This window comes from Ranitomeya variabilis, chromosome 4 (genome assembly GCF_051348905.1).
Source record: "Ranitomeya variabilis isolate aRanVar5 chromosome 4, aRanVar5.hap1, whole genome shotgun sequence".
Taxonomy (NCBI): domain Eukaryota; kingdom Metazoa; phylum Chordata; class Amphibia; order Anura; family Dendrobatidae; genus Ranitomeya; species Ranitomeya variabilis.
Genome location: NC_135235.1, coordinates 145282877 through 145298598, shown reverse-complemented (window position 1 = coordinate 145298598; position 15722 = coordinate 145282877).

The following is a 15722-nucleotide window of genomic DNA, read 5'->3' as shown; positions in this document are numbered from 1 at the left end:
GATCTGGTGGCCAGGTCCTTTTGGTGGCCTTCCTTGTCAAGGGACGTGCGGTCATTTGTGCAGTCCTGTGGTACTTGTGCTCGAGCTAAGCCTTGCTGTTCTCGTGCCAGCGGGTTGCTCTTGCCCTTGCCTGTCTCGAAGAGACCTTGGACACACATCTCTATGGATTTCATTTCAGATCTTCCGGTGTCTCAGGGCATGTCTGTCATCTGGGTGATATGTGATCGTTTCTCCAAGATGGTCCATCTGGTTCCTTTGCCTAAGCTGCCTTCCTCTTCTGATCTGGTTCCTGTGTTCTTCCAGAACGTGGTTCGTTTGCACGGCATTCCTGAGAATATTGTGTCGGACAGAGGATCCCAGTTTGTTTCCAGGTTCTGGCGATCCTTTTGTGGTAGGATGGGCATTGATTTGTCGTTTTCGTCCGCTTTCCATCCCCAGACTAACGGACAAACGAAGCGAACTAATCAGACTCTGGAGGCTTATTTGAGGTGTTTTGTCTCTTCTGATCAGGATGATTGGGTGGCCTTCTTGCCATTGGCTGAGTTTGCCCTTAATAATCGGGCTAGTTCCGCCACCTTGGTTTCGCCATTTTTCTGCAACTCTGGTTTCCATCCTCGTTTTTCCTCGGGACATGTGGAGCCTTCTGACTGTCCTGGGGTGGATTCCGTGGTGGATAGGTTGCAGCGGATCTGGAGTCATGTGGTGGACAACTTGAAGTTGTCACAGGAGAAGGCTCAGCGTTTTGCCAACCGCCGCCGCGGTGTGGGTCCCCGACTTCGCGTTGGGGATTTGGTATGGCTGTCTTCTCGATTTGTTCCTATGAAGGTCTCCTCTCCCAAATTTAAGCCTCGCTTCATTGGTCCTTACAAGATATTGGAAATCATTAATCCTGTATCCTTTCGCCTGGATCTTCCGGTGTCGTTTGCCATTCACAACGTATTTCATAGGTCCTTGTTGCGGCGGTACGTTGTGCCTGTGGTTCCTTCTGCTGAGCCTCCTGCTCCGGTGTTGGTTGAGGGCGAGTTGGAGTACGTGGTGGAGAAGATCTTAGATTCTCGTCTCTCCAGGCGGAGGCTTCAGTACCTGGTCAAGTGGAAGGGCTATGGTCAGGAGGATAATTCCTGGGTGGTCGCCTCTGATGTGCATGCGGCCGATTTAGTTCGTGCCTTTCACGCCGCTCATCCTGATCGCCCTGGTGGTCTTGGTGAGGGTTCGGTGACCCCTCACTAAGGGGGGGGTACTGTTGTGAATTTACCTTTTGGCTCCCTCTAGTGGCTACTAGTGATTTGACTCTGGGTATGTCATTCATCCCTTGTATGCTCACCTGGGTCGTTAGGTCAGGGGTGTTGCTATATAAGCTCCCTGGACCTTCAGTTCAATGCCTGGCAACGTTGATATCAGAGCTAATCTGTAGTGCTCTTGTCTACTATCCTGGTTCCTGCTTGATTAAGCTAAGTCTGCTTTCTTGCTTTTTGCTATTTGTTTTTGTTTGCATTTTTGTCCAGCTTGTATATAATCTGTTTCCTGACCTTGCTGGAAGCTCTAGGGTGGCTGGTGTTCTCCCCCCGGGCCGTTAGACGGTTCAGGGGTTCTTGAATCTCCAGCGTGGATTTTGATAGGGTTTTTGTTGACCATATAAGTTATCTTACTACATTCTGCTATTAGTAAGTGGGCCTCTCTTTGCTAAAATCTAGTTCAACTCTGTGTTTGTCATTTCCTCTTACCTCACTGTTATTATTTGTGGGGGGGCTTGTATCCTGCTTTTGGGGTCTTTTCTCTGGAGGCAAGAGAGGTCTTTGTTTTCCTCTTCTAGGGGTAGTTAGCTCTCCGGCTGGCACGAGACATGTAGCGACCAACGTAGGCATGTTCCCCGGCTACTTCTAGTGTTGACGTTAGGAGTAGATATATGGTCAACCCAGTTACCACTGCCCTATGAGCTCGATTTTTGTGCTTCGCAGACTTGCTGATATCTCTGAGACCCTCGCCATTGGGGTCATAACAGTCCCCATCCTGGTTTACATGGTCCCCAATCCTAGTGTATGTGTCCCCATTCTGCCCCCTAATGCATAATTAAGAACAAAAACATTCTACTCACCTTTCCTCTGCTCCCACGTCGCCCAGTGTCTTTGTAGCCACTGAACAGCCTGGCAGCTGACATCGGAGTGTGCACCATTGTCATGCGCCACTCGATGGATACTGTGCTTCTTGACAGTGGTAAAATTTATTTGACATGACTTGCATTTGTTTGTGAAAAAAAACGTATTTTGGTGAAAATTTTGAAAATTTTGCAATTTTCCAACTTTTAATTTTCATGCCCTTAAATCACACAGATATAGTATGTCACACAAAATACTTAATCAGTAACATTTCCCACATGTCTACTTTACATCAGCACAATTTTGGAAGCAAAACTTTTTTTGGTTTGGGAGTTATAAGGCCCTGCAGAGCATCTCACCTATAATTCTATATTATTCTTCTGCAATGCAGAGCATCTCACCTATAATTCTATATTATTCTCCTGCCCTGCTTCTCACCTATACCTGTATACTATCCTCCTGTTTTGAGGAGCATTTAAAATATAATTCTATACTATTCTTTGTCTTGAAGAGCATCATCTCACCTATAATTCTATATTATTTTCCTACCCTGCAGAGCATCTCACCTATACCTGTATACTATCTTTCTGTCCTGCAGAGCATCTCACCTATAATTCTATATTTTTTTTCTGCCCTTCAGAACATCTCATGTATGCCTGCATACTATCCCTCTGTCCTGCAAAGCATTTAACCTATAGATCTATGCTGCTCTCTGTCCTGCAGAGCATCTCACCTATAACTCTCTTCTGTTTTCCTGTGGGTATTCATGTCTGTGGGAATTTTTCACATATCATGTGAACATCCTCACCTTGCACCTCAAATATCATAGATCTGAAACTTTGTGATGCTGCAATTGGCAATTATCCGTGTGGTCAATTTTCCATGTGGGCAATTTTCCATGTGGGCAATTTTCCTGTGGGCAATTTTCTTGTGGGCATTTTTCTGTTCACCGATTACAGTGATAGCACATTTAGGCTATGTGCACATGTCAGGATCCTTTGCAGAAAATTCCTGAACAAAACTGGACTTTTTCTGCAGAAAATCTGCATGCGTTTTTTTCAAGTTTTTCTTGTGTTTTTTGCTCGTTTTTTGTGTAGATTTTTCACGTTTTTTCCTGGAGCTTCCCAATGCATTAAATAGTGGGAAATCCACGAAAAATCTGCAAAATTAATGAACACGCTGCGTTTTTTACCGCAATGTTTTTTTTCGTGGAAAAAAAGCAACATGTGCACAAAAATTGTGGATTGCATTCTATTAATAGGATGCTTAATGGATGCATTTTTTCACTGTTTTATCATGTTTTTATAGCGAAAAAACACGAAAAAAAGTGAAAAATCCGGAACGTGTGCACACAGCCTTATATTGTTTTTTATGTTTTCATGCTTTTACACAATAAAACAATTTTATAGGGAAAATAATTATTTATCAGATTATTCTGAGAGCTACAACTTTTTTCTTTTTCAGCAATACTATTTATTTTATACCATTTATTTATATTCATCTATTTGATCGAGTTTTTTTCCACTTTTTGTTTTTAATGTAAAAATAAACAGAGGGCATAGTCTTGTAACTAGGGATAAGTAGATAATTATCTACTTTGTCTTTCTGTATCAGACAACACATTTGACTAATTATAATTTTTAAAAAGGGTTGTCTGATATAGAAAACAAATATTTTAAAGACACTAATGTGTAAGGTGAGTGTTGCTTAGTTAAGTGTATTGTACATTTCAGTCTATAGGAGAACAATGAAAAATTGATTCAATATGGAGCCACCTTTTTACATCCAATTTTATGGCTACAGTACAATTCTGTAGCATAGGAAACTAGATTTTGCATTTTGTAAAATTTTAATAACTACTGAGTTATAAAAACAGATTTGACAAGTTTGCATATGGATGACAAGTGAGTAAAAGTTGTCTGAGTTTTCTGGATGAAACTTCAACCCTTTTTTACGCTCATATGAGTCTGAGAAGCATATTCGTGCTTCATGCCTCATACTTCAAAATAATCATTTACTTCTGTTTAATTGTGTGATTCATACTTAGGGCTCATTCACATTTCAGTTTTTCTTGTATGAGTGCAACCAATGTTTTTTACTGATAGTATTCATACCAGTGATATTCTATGGGGCAGTTCACATGTTAGTGATATTTTAGGGACCGAATTGTACGTGCAGTGAAAAATCGTGTAGACATGTCTGATATTAATCAGAGCATTGGATCAAATTCAGCAACTGAAGTCTGTGCAAATATCGGAAAACACTCGGATACTACCCTAGTGCTGTCCATTTCTCACTGACTGATAGGAGAAAGTGGAGAGACTTTTTTCTTTTTTTCATCAGTGAAATAAACTGATTAAACTCTCACCAAACTGTGATGAAAGTCTAATGACTTAGGCTACTTTCACAAATCAGGTTTTCAGTGTCAGGCTAAATCCGGCTAATTTTTACTTAAACTGGATCAGGCGAATGTTGCCGTCAGATCAGGTTTTTTTTTCCCATAGACTTGTATTAGTGCCGGATTGCATCGGATGCTATTGCGTTTCGTCCGGTTTTCGCCGGATGTGGCAAATCTGCCGCTTCCGGTTTCTTGAAAAAACGTCCATTGCAACGTTTTTTGTCTCTAGCGAAAAAGCCTGAAGCGCTGGATCCGACGCTTCCGGCTGTTTGCTACAATGGAAGCCTATGGGAGCCAGAAGGTGCCGGATCCGGAAAAAGGTGGATCCGGCGGCCTGATGCAGTTTTTTAAACTGAGCATGCTCCAAAATTTTTTTTATCCAATACTCTAGATAGGCTAGCCGGATCAGTAAAAAAAACCGGATCCGTCACATCAGTTTTTCAAAATCTGCGCCGGATCCAGTTTTTCCATCATTCGCCGGATTTAGCCTGACACTGAAAACCTGATGTGTGAAAGTAGTCTTATTGATGAATATCTAATAAAACTGCAGAAAATCACTGATGAAACTCAGTCTAATTTTCTCGTGCATTAAGCAACTGTCGTAGGTATGAGCCTTTATGGTAGATTTACAAGAGCGTATATTAGGTATGCGTGGTATTCTACCCCAAATTTAGTGTCCACATGTTTGGCATTTCTATAGCGATGACAGCCCACCCAATTTACAGGTGCATGTCTCCAGAAGCATGAATTGCTCACTACTACGTACTGCGCACTACAAAGTACTGGGACTACAACGTACTGGTCACTACAATGGCGGTTTATAATTTTCACTAAGCAATATCCGCTGCTTCTTGTTTCTGGAAAACACCTACAGTTGTGGCCAAAATATTGACACCCCTGCAATTCTGTCACATAATACTCAGTTTCTTCCTGAAAATGATTGCAAACATAAATTCTTTGGTATTATTATCTTCATTTAATTTGTCTTAAATGAAAAAACACAAAAAGAATTGTCCTAAAGCCAAATTGGATATAATTCCTCACCAAACATAAAAAGGGGGTGGACAAAAGTATTGGCACTGTTCGAAAAATCATGTGATGCTTCTCTAATTTGTGTAATTAACAGCACCTGTAACTTACCCGTGGCACCTAACAGGTGTTGGCAATAACTTAATCACACTTGCAGCCAGTTGACATGGATTAAAGTTGACTCAACCTCTGTCCTGTGTCCTTGTGTGTACCACATTGAGCATGGAGAAAAGAAAGAAGACCAAAGAACTGTCTGAGGACTTGAGAAACCAAATTGTGAGGAAGAATGAGCAATCTCAAGGCTACAAGTCCATCTCCAAAGACCTGAATGTTCCTGTGTCTACCGTGCGCAGTGTCATCAAGAAGTTTAAATCCCATGGCACTGTGGCTAACCTCCCTAGATGTGGACGGAAAAGAAAAATTGACAAGAGATTTCAATGCAAGATTGTGCGGATGTTGGATAAAGAACCTCGACTAACATCCACACAAGTTCAAGCTGCCCTACAGTCCAAGGGTACAACAGTGTCAACCTGTACTATCCGTCGGCGTCTGAATTAAAAGGGACTGTATGGTAGAAGACCCAGGAAGACCCCACTTCTTACCCCGAGACATTAAAAAACCAGGCTGGAGTTTGCCAAAACTTACCTGAAAAAGCCTAAAACGTTTTGGAAGAATGTTCTCTGGTCAGATGAGACAAAATTAGAGCTTTTTGTGCAAAGGCATCAGCATAGAGTTTACAGGAGAAAAAAAGAGGCATTCAAAGAAAAGAACACGGTCCCTACAGTCAAACGTGGCAGAGGTTCCCTGATGTTTTGGGGTTGCTTTGCTGCCTCTGGCACTGGACTGCTTGACCGAGTGCATGGCATTATGAAGTCTGAAGACTACCAACAAATTTTGCAGCATAAAGTAGGGCCCAGTGTGAGAAACCTGGGTCTCCCTCAGAGGTCATGGGTCTTCCAGCAGGACAATGACCCAAAACACACTTCAAAAAGCACTAGAAAATGGTTTGAGAGAAAGCACTGGAGACTTCTAAGGTGGCCAGCAATGAGTCCAGACCTGAATCCCATAGAACACTTGTGGAGAGATCTAAAAATGGCAGTTTGGAGAAGGCACCCTTCAAATATCAGGGACCTGGAGCAGTTTGCCAAAGAAGAATGGTCTAAAATTCCAGCAGAGCATTCTTAGAAACTCATTGATGGTTACCGGAAGCGGTTGGTTGCAGTTATTTTGGCTAAAGGTTGTGCAACCAAGTATTAGGCTGTGGGTGCCAATACTTTTGTCTGGCCCATTTTTGGAGTTTTGTGTGAAATGATCAATGTTTTGCTTTTTGCTTCATTCTCTTTTGTGTTTTTTCATTTAAGACAAATTAAATGAAGATAATAATACCAAAGAATTTGTGTTTGCAATCATTTTCAGGAAGAAACTGAGTATTATCTGACAGAATTGCAGGGGTGTCAATACTTTTGGCCACAACTGTATGAAGTCAAAATCATCACTACACTGTAGATAATTTCCCAAAGGGGTATAATTTCCAAAATGGGGTCACTTGTGGGCGATTCTGCCTTACTAGCTCTCAGGAGTTCAGTATATTTAGTCCAGAAACTTTTCTAGGAAAATCTGTGCTCTAGGAGGCAACTAACGCTCCATCCCTCCCGAGTCTTGCCGTATGGCTAAACAGTACTGTACTGCCACATTTGGGGTATGTCTACATTCAGCAGAACTTGTGGGACACATTTTAATGCCATTTTGCCCATTTCCCCTAGAAAAAATGTAAAATCTGGTGCTAAAACTAAGTTTTGGTGGTAAAAATGTAATTATTTTTTTTCACTGCATAATGGTATAACATTCTATGACACACCAATAGTGTCAATAAGATCACTGCATCCCTAGATGAATTCATTGGGAAGTATAGTTTGTAAAATGGGGTCACCTATAGGTGTTTTCTGCTGTTCTGGCACCTCAGGGGCTCTGCCAATGTGACATTGCATCCTAATATTAGTCCTGCAAAATCTTTAACTCCAATATGGCACATCTTTATTTCTAACCTTTGCACTGTACCTTAAAGCAGTTTTCAACCATATATGGGGTATCAATGTAAGCAAGAGAAATTGCATAACAATTTTATTGTCCTTTTTCTCCTGTTACCCTTGTGAAAATAAAAAAATGGGTCTAAAATAATATTTTTGTGGGAAAAATGTGTTTTCTTATTTTCATGACTGTACGTTTTAAACATCTGTGAAGCACCTTGGGGTTCAAGGTGCTTGCCACAAATCTAGGTACATTGCATGAGGGGTCTAGTTTCCAAAGTGGGGTCACTTGTGGCTGATTTCCACTGTTTAGGTACATCAGGGACTCTCCAAACATGACATAACACCTGAAGTTCATTCCATCAAAGTCTGCATTCCAAGACATCATTCCTTCCTTTCTGAAGCCTGCTGTGTGCCCAAACAGTCTTCCCCCACATATTGGGTATCTGAGTACCTGAGAAATTTAACAACAAATTGTATGGTGCAATTTCTAAATTTTATGTTTGAATTGTTTTTTTCTTTTTCATTTTCACGGCTCAACTTTATAAACTTCTATGAAACATCTGGGGGTTCAAGGTTCTCACCACACATCTAGATAAGTTCCCTGAAGGGTCTGGTTTCCAAAATGGTGTTACTTATGAGTGGTTTCCACAGTTTAGGCACATGAGAGGATCTCCACATGGCATCCACTAATTATTCCAGCAACGTTTGCATTCCTTTAGTCAAATAACTCTACTTCCCATCCGAGCTTTGCCGTGTGCGAAAACAGTGATTTTACCCCCCATATAGGGTATCTGCATGCTCAGGTCAAACTGCACAACAAATTTTTGGGGTCCATTTTTTTTCCTGTTACCCTTGTGAAAATAAATATATGTGTCTAAAGTAAACATTTTGTGAAAAAAAAGTTAAATGTTCATTTTTTCCTTCCACATTCAATTAATTCCTGTGAAGCACCTGAAGGGTGTGGTGGTTTAAAATCCACGCTGCCCAAGGTTTCCAAAAATGTGATAACTCATGGAGGTGAAGCATGAATGCATTTCAAGGTTTCCAAACCACTTCATCAGGAAGAAACCACAATGAAGCTTAACATTGTGATTTTGATCTGATGAAGAGGTTTGGAAACCTTGAAAACCGTTGACAAATAAATTGCATTCATGTCTCACCTCCGTTTCTGATTGCATTTTTGGAACTTTGGCTCGTGTCTGCTGCTGGTGCGTCCTGTTGGTGTTCCATGTTCCCCCTCTATTCCTTCTGGATTTCCCTTGGTTTACAGTTCTTTTTCGGACGTCTTCGACAAGAAGGAGGAGGAGAATTTTCCACTGCATCGACCCTACGTCTGCCCAATTGATATCGTTCCTGGTACTGCGCCACCTAGAGGAAGAATGTATCCTCTCTATCCTGCAGAGACTCAAGCCATGTCGGAGTATGTTCAAGAGAATCTCGCCAGAGGCTTCATTCGGAAATCTTCTCCTGCCGGAGCAGGCTTCTTTTTTGTTAAGAAAAAGGATGGCTCTCTTCGCCCATGCATTGATTATAGAGGCTTAAACAACATTATGGTGAAGAATAAATACCCGTTGTCACTTATCCTAGAGCTCTTTGATCATCTGAGGGGAGCACAAATATTTACCAAGCTTGATCTTCGAGGAGCCTGTAACCTGGTTCGTATCCGCGCAGGGGATCAGTGGAAGACCGCATTCAACACCTGTGACGGTCACTATAAATATTTAGTCATGCCTTTTGGTCTCTGTAATGATCCTGCAGTATTCCAAGAATTTGTAAATGAGGTGTTCCGAGATTGCCTCTATTCTAGTGTTGTAGTCTACCTAGACGACATCCTCTTCTTCTCTCCTGATCTATCCACTCATCGACGTGATGTTCGTCTGGTTCTACAACGACTAAGGGAGAATCATCTCTTCGCTAGGATTGAGAAGTGTGTCTTTGAGCAGTCTTCAGTACCCTTCCTCGGTTTTATTGTCTCGAAGTCTGGCCTGAAGATGGATCCAGCAAAGGTGTCTGCCATTCTCAAATGGCCACGTCCCCTTGGAGTGAAGGCCATTCAACGTTTTCTTGGTTTTGCCAATTATTATAGGCAATTTATTCCTCATTTCTCCTCCTTAACCAGACCTATCTCTGCTCTTACCCGCAAAGGTGTCGATCCCAATCGCTGGTCCTCGGACGCAGAGGTTGCCTTTCTAACCCTGAAACAAGAATTTGCTGCAGCCCTGATGCTCCATCGTCCGGACGCAAATAAACCATTTATTCTCAAGGTTGATGCATCTTCCGTTGGAGCTGGGGCAGTCCTTTTACAAAGATCTATCTCTGGTCGTATAGTCACCTGTGGCTTCTTCTCTAAGTCCTTCTCCCCTTCAGAACGCAATTATTCCATAGGTGACAAGAAACTGTTAGCCATTAAGCTGGCTTTAGAGGAGTGGCGTTATCTTCTCGAAGGGACAGTTCATTTCTTCATCATTTTTACGGATCACAAAAATTTGGCTTACGTTCAGTCCGCCCAAAGGCTTAACCCTCAGCAAGCCAGATGGTCTTTGTTTTTTGGACATTTTGACTTTGAGCTCCACTTTCGTCCAGGTAATAAGAACATCAGAGCTGATGCCCTCTCAAGGTCCTTCCAGTCTCTGGATGAAGTGGAGAATACGGCGCATATTATTGATCCAGCTAGGATAATTTCCATGGCTCCTTTGAACATAATCACTCCACCTGGATAAGCCCTAGTGGCAGATTGTGACAAGGTGAGAGTCTTGTGTTGGGGTCATTCCTCCAAGATTGCCGGACACGCAGGAAGCAAAAAGACTCTCTCTCTTATTTCTCGCCAATATTGGTGGCCGTCGCTCTGCCAAGATGTCCTTGATTTAATCACTTCCTGCTCTTCTTGCACCAGAAACAAAGTTCCTCAGCAACTACCTTCTGGACTCCTGCATCCACTTCCTGTGCCTACAGTTCCTTGGAGCCATATTACTATGGACTTTATCGCTGATTTGCCTCTCTCCTTGAATTGCTCCATTATATTGGTAGTAGTGGATAAATTTTCCAAGATGGCCCACTTCATTTCCCTGCCAGGACTGCCTTCTGCCCCTGAGTTGGTGAAGATCTTCATACACCTTGTCTTCTGACTTCATGGTTTCCCACAGCATATCGTGTCTGACCGAGGAGTCCAGTTCACATCCCGTTTTTGGAGGGCTCTTTGCGGTTTAATGGAACTGACTCTGGATTTCGCCTCTGCCTATAATCCTCAATCCACTGGTCAGGTTGAGCGTGTTAATCAACTTCTCACATCTTATCTTCAGCATTTCTCCAATGCTCACCAGAATGATTGGGTTTCTCTTCTCCCACCTGCAGAGTTCGCCTACAACAATCACCCTAGTGAATCCTCCTCTAAATCTCCTTTTTTGTGGTCCTTGGGCAACACCTCGGTATTCCTCTTCCCATTTCCCCCACCTCAGGCATACTGGCTGCGGACTCTTTGTCCTTGGAATTCTCTAAAATTTGGCAGGAGACTACAGAGGCTCTTGAAAGGGCTAGTAGCAAAATGAAAAGCTACGCTTGCAAGAGACGCTTAGACTCTCCTCCATATAAACCGGGAGATAAAGTCTGGCTCTCTTCTCGCTACATTAGACTTAAGATTCCCTCTCAGAAGCTAGGTCCATGCTACATTGGTCCTTTTGAGATTTCTATTTGTATTAATGATGTGGCCTACAAGTTAAAGTTGCCTGCTTTGTTGCGAATCCCCAATGCTTTACATGTGTCGCTCCTTAAACCTGCAGTCTTTAATCACTTTCATTCTTCTCAGTCTCATTCTCCTCTATCCACCACTTCTGATGGTATATTTGAGGTTGAGGATATTCTAGCCAAAAAGACAGTTAAGGGGAGGACTTTATTTTTAATTGATTGGAAGGGATTTGGTCCTGAGGAGAGATCGTGGGAACCCTGGGAAAACATCAATGCTCCTCATATCTTGAGGAGGTTCCTCTCCAGACTTAAAAAGAGGGTGAGTAAGAGAGGGGATACTGTCACGTCCTCCAATACTTACCTGTCCCGACAGCGCGCTCCCGACATGGCCCCTTGCTGCATTCCATCTGGCTTCTTGGGCTCACGGCGCTTTGGCGGTTTGCGCATGCGCCGTAGTTCCTCTTCTGCCACCAGGGGTTCTTGGAGGTCATGACCCGGTGGCTCCACTCCAATATGGCGGCACCCACCAGGTATTTCTGTTCAGCATTTACCCAGGTAAGACGCCTGTGTATCTTCATCGTAGTGGCGCCTGCCTAGCCCAGGTGTTCCTCTTCATCCTCAGGTCCCGTGTCTCTGCTGCTCTCTCGCTAGCCCTGTGCCAATTCCCCTTTTACCTGCCTGTTAGTAGCCTTTTCCATGGTTATCTTCTTCGCTCCATTCCATTGCCTTGTCCTTGCCCTGTCCTATTGTCTTCCCTGTGACTCTGTAGCCCATTGGCATACCCACTGTTTACTATTTGTTTTTTCCCTTCCTGTCCAGCTCCCAGTTTCCAGCCACCCTCAGTTCCTGATTCCTCTTTGTTTCCCGTTACCACCTATCTTCGTTTTTCCCCAGTCGTCTCTTTGGCTCAGGCAGTTGTGGTTCCATCCCCCTTGAGCCTGCTACCAGCACTCCCTGTATATGGGGTGGATACACCCGGTTCGCTCGTCCTCGAGGGCTCTGGAGCCATGACCCAGAGGGTCGACTTTCAGGTTCTTCCCTAAGTATCCCATCCGTGACAGGCGTAATGTGGTTTTCTTGGTGACTGTGGTCCCAGCTACCTTGAGATCATTAACAAGTTCCCCCATGTAGTTTTAGGCTGATCTCTCACCTTCCTCATGATCAAGGACACCCTCGAGATAAGATTTTGCATGACGCCCCAGATCGATGTCGATTGACAGTCATTTTGTATTTCTTCCATTTTCTTACTATTGCATCAACAGTTGTCTCCTTCTCACCCATCATCTTACTTATGGTTTTGAAGCCCAATCAAGCTTTGTGCAGGTCTATGATCTTGTCCTTGACATTCTTATAAAGCTTTTTGGTATCGCCCATGTTGCAGAGGTTAAAATCTGACTGATTAATTGATTCCGTGGACAGGAGTCTTTTATGAAGGAGGAAGATGAGGAGAGGCCACTTGATACAGTGCTTTCCATCCACTGGAGCAAATGCTCTTTCTGAGCCTCATCTACAAGGTGTACTGCTGTGTGACTGCAAAATAAATGGAGTCGAGAAGCCCATCCAGTAACAGATGTTGTTTGTGGTCTTTGGAGATGACAAGATGGTGTTTGTTTAGTTGAGCATTCATTAACATTAATATCTAATGCACGTACAAGTTGAACACCAAGCTTATTCCCCCTTCCACCAATATTTTCCTTTTTCACATTCATATTGTAAGAAGCCTTCCCTCTTGCAATCTGCTGTTTCACAACCTTAGGCCCACAGCTGTCAGTCACATATCACTAAATAATCAATCAATATTTACATTCTTAGATAGTATGTCTGACCAAAACTGTTATGCCTAAAGATTTTTAAGTGGAAATATAGCACTCTAATTGTCTCTGAATCACAGTTTTGTAGTAGCTAATTGGGCCTCCAGACTGCACTCCAATATTAACGTGAAAGAAAACACCGTGTGCACAGCTACAAATTGGTGCCTAGACTAGGTTCCCAAACCATCGGTATACACAACAAAGAAGTATAGCACTCAACTTCAGTAACCATAGAAATGATTTATTTGTAGCACTAGAAACGTTTCAGTCCTGGGGACTTTCATCAGTCAAGAGGCGCAACGACCCCTTGGGGCGCTAATGGCAAGAATAGTACAAAACTTAAAGAAAATAGTTGATGTGGTGGAACCACGATCCCCCTATAGGGTTAAAGCACCCGCAGGCTGCTGGAACTGTAAAGGAATGTGGGAGAGGAGAGGGGCTCCGAGCCTCCAGACATGGAATCCACCGCAAGATTCCCTTCTAGGAATTTAGGACCTGAGGGATGACGTCACGGCTTCTGATTGGTCGCGTGGCGGTCACATGAGCGGCACGCGACCAATCAGAAGCCGTGACGTCATGGAAGGTACTGAACGCGCTCATTTTAAGCAAAGAAGGCTGCCGGTTCACAGCGGTAAGGTCCAGGCTGCGTCGGAGAGGTGAGTATATCAATATTTTTTATTTTAATTCTTTATTTTACACATTCATATGGATCCCAGGGCCTGAAGGAGAGTTTCCTCTCCTTCAGACCCTGGGAACCATCAGGGATACCTTCCAATACTTGAGTCCCATTGACTTGTATTGGTATCGGGTATCGGTATCGGCGAGATCCGATACTTTGCCGGTATAGGCCGATACTTTCCGATACCGATACTTTCAAGTATCGGACGGTATCGCTCAACACTACTCATGGCTGTACTAGCTCAAAAGGGTGTTTCTACTCAATACTGAGCAAGGGGTCTGAATACTTATGACCATTTGATATTTCAGTTTCTCTTTTTTAATACATTTGCAAAAATTTTCACATTTCTGTTTTTATTCAGTCAAGATGGGGTGCAGAGTGTACATTAATGAGAAAAAAAATGAACTTTTTTGAATTTACCATATGGCTGCAACGAAACAAAGAGTGAAAAATGTAAAGTAGACTGAATACTTTCCATACCAACTGTATATTAGTGTTATTTCCAATCTTTATTATTATTAATATTAATGGTCTTCAGCTCAATCTCGAGCCATGACGACTTTATGGATTTCCAAATTAGGTATGATTTTAATCAAATAAATTTGTACTTTTGATGCTACATTGCTCGGTTGCTTGTATAATATAATATAATATAGTAAGATACACCCTCCAAAATCAAATGTATTATTCTTCTGTCTGATGATGATGATAATGATTCTGTGTTGCACAAAATCTGAGGACCAGACAGTCAGACAGAGATTACAAGAAGTTGATGTCCATATGTGGTTTCAGATCATCTATGCGGTTTTAATCTCAATGTACTTTACACTTCTTGATAATGAGAACCACAATAGTATCAAACTATTTTGGCTCTCCTGATGAAGAAGTGCTATATTGCTATATAGTATTACTGATTCTGGGAAACATGCTGTTATATTTTTGTAATTTCAAGAAACAGCTCTCAAAACAAGGTACATTTTTTAAAAGACTTGGGTACAATATGCCATAATTTCTTAAAGTTCTAAACAGTGCAACTGTTTTATCTCCAGAAAAAATGGCACATTTTTGAGATAGCCTAATAAAACTGTCCAACAATTTTAGAAAATTGATTAGCAACCCAGTTGCAAAGGGCTATTTCTTCCACTTCTATTTGAAAATACATCACTTCTTAGTATTCAAAACAGTATAATATGCCTGTTTTGACTCCCCAATAAAGGGATAAGTTTTAAATATGTTTTTCATTTAGCAAAACACAAAGCTCATTATACTCCCCAAATAGGTATAATTACATCTAAGGCTGGTTTCACACTTGCGTTGGGCAGAGCTGAGGAGTGCTGCGTAGTTCCACCATTAAGCCCCGCCCACTACAGCACCTCTTCCATTCAGCTCCACCTACGTCGGCATGCATCCTGCGTACCTATCTTTAACATTGGGTAAGCAGGCGATGCGAATGTATGCGGATGCCTCCGCATGCATCGTTTTGACGGAGGAACTATGCAGCTATGCACAACGTAAGTGTGAATCCAGCCTAACCATGTGAAAATGCTTCCTCTGTTTGAACTATTTGTCTGTAAATAATGGCAATGCATGCATCTTCCCCAGCAAAAAAGGTTGATATTTAGACCATTATAAAATTTAGGTAGCCTAGAAAAAGTCTGCTATTTCAGTGTGCTGTTAAATATTCTGATGACTACCTTAGCTTACTATTCTATTTTACGCTAGCTGGATAGTGTGGCACACACATACACACAATGTAAAACTGAGTCAACTGCTCCCCTTTTTATCAGGTTTCAGGTGTGATTTTCATATTGCCCTCATCCGTAATTTCAGGTCCTGATGCCTATTTCTGCATTCAGGACCTGAAATTACGTCACGGCTTGCTGTGATTGGTCGCGTCGCGGTCACATGGGCGGCACGCAACCAATCACAAGCCGTGACGTAATTTTAAAAATGCGCGCGTTTCCTGCCTCCCGTGACGTCACGGCTTGTGATTGGTCG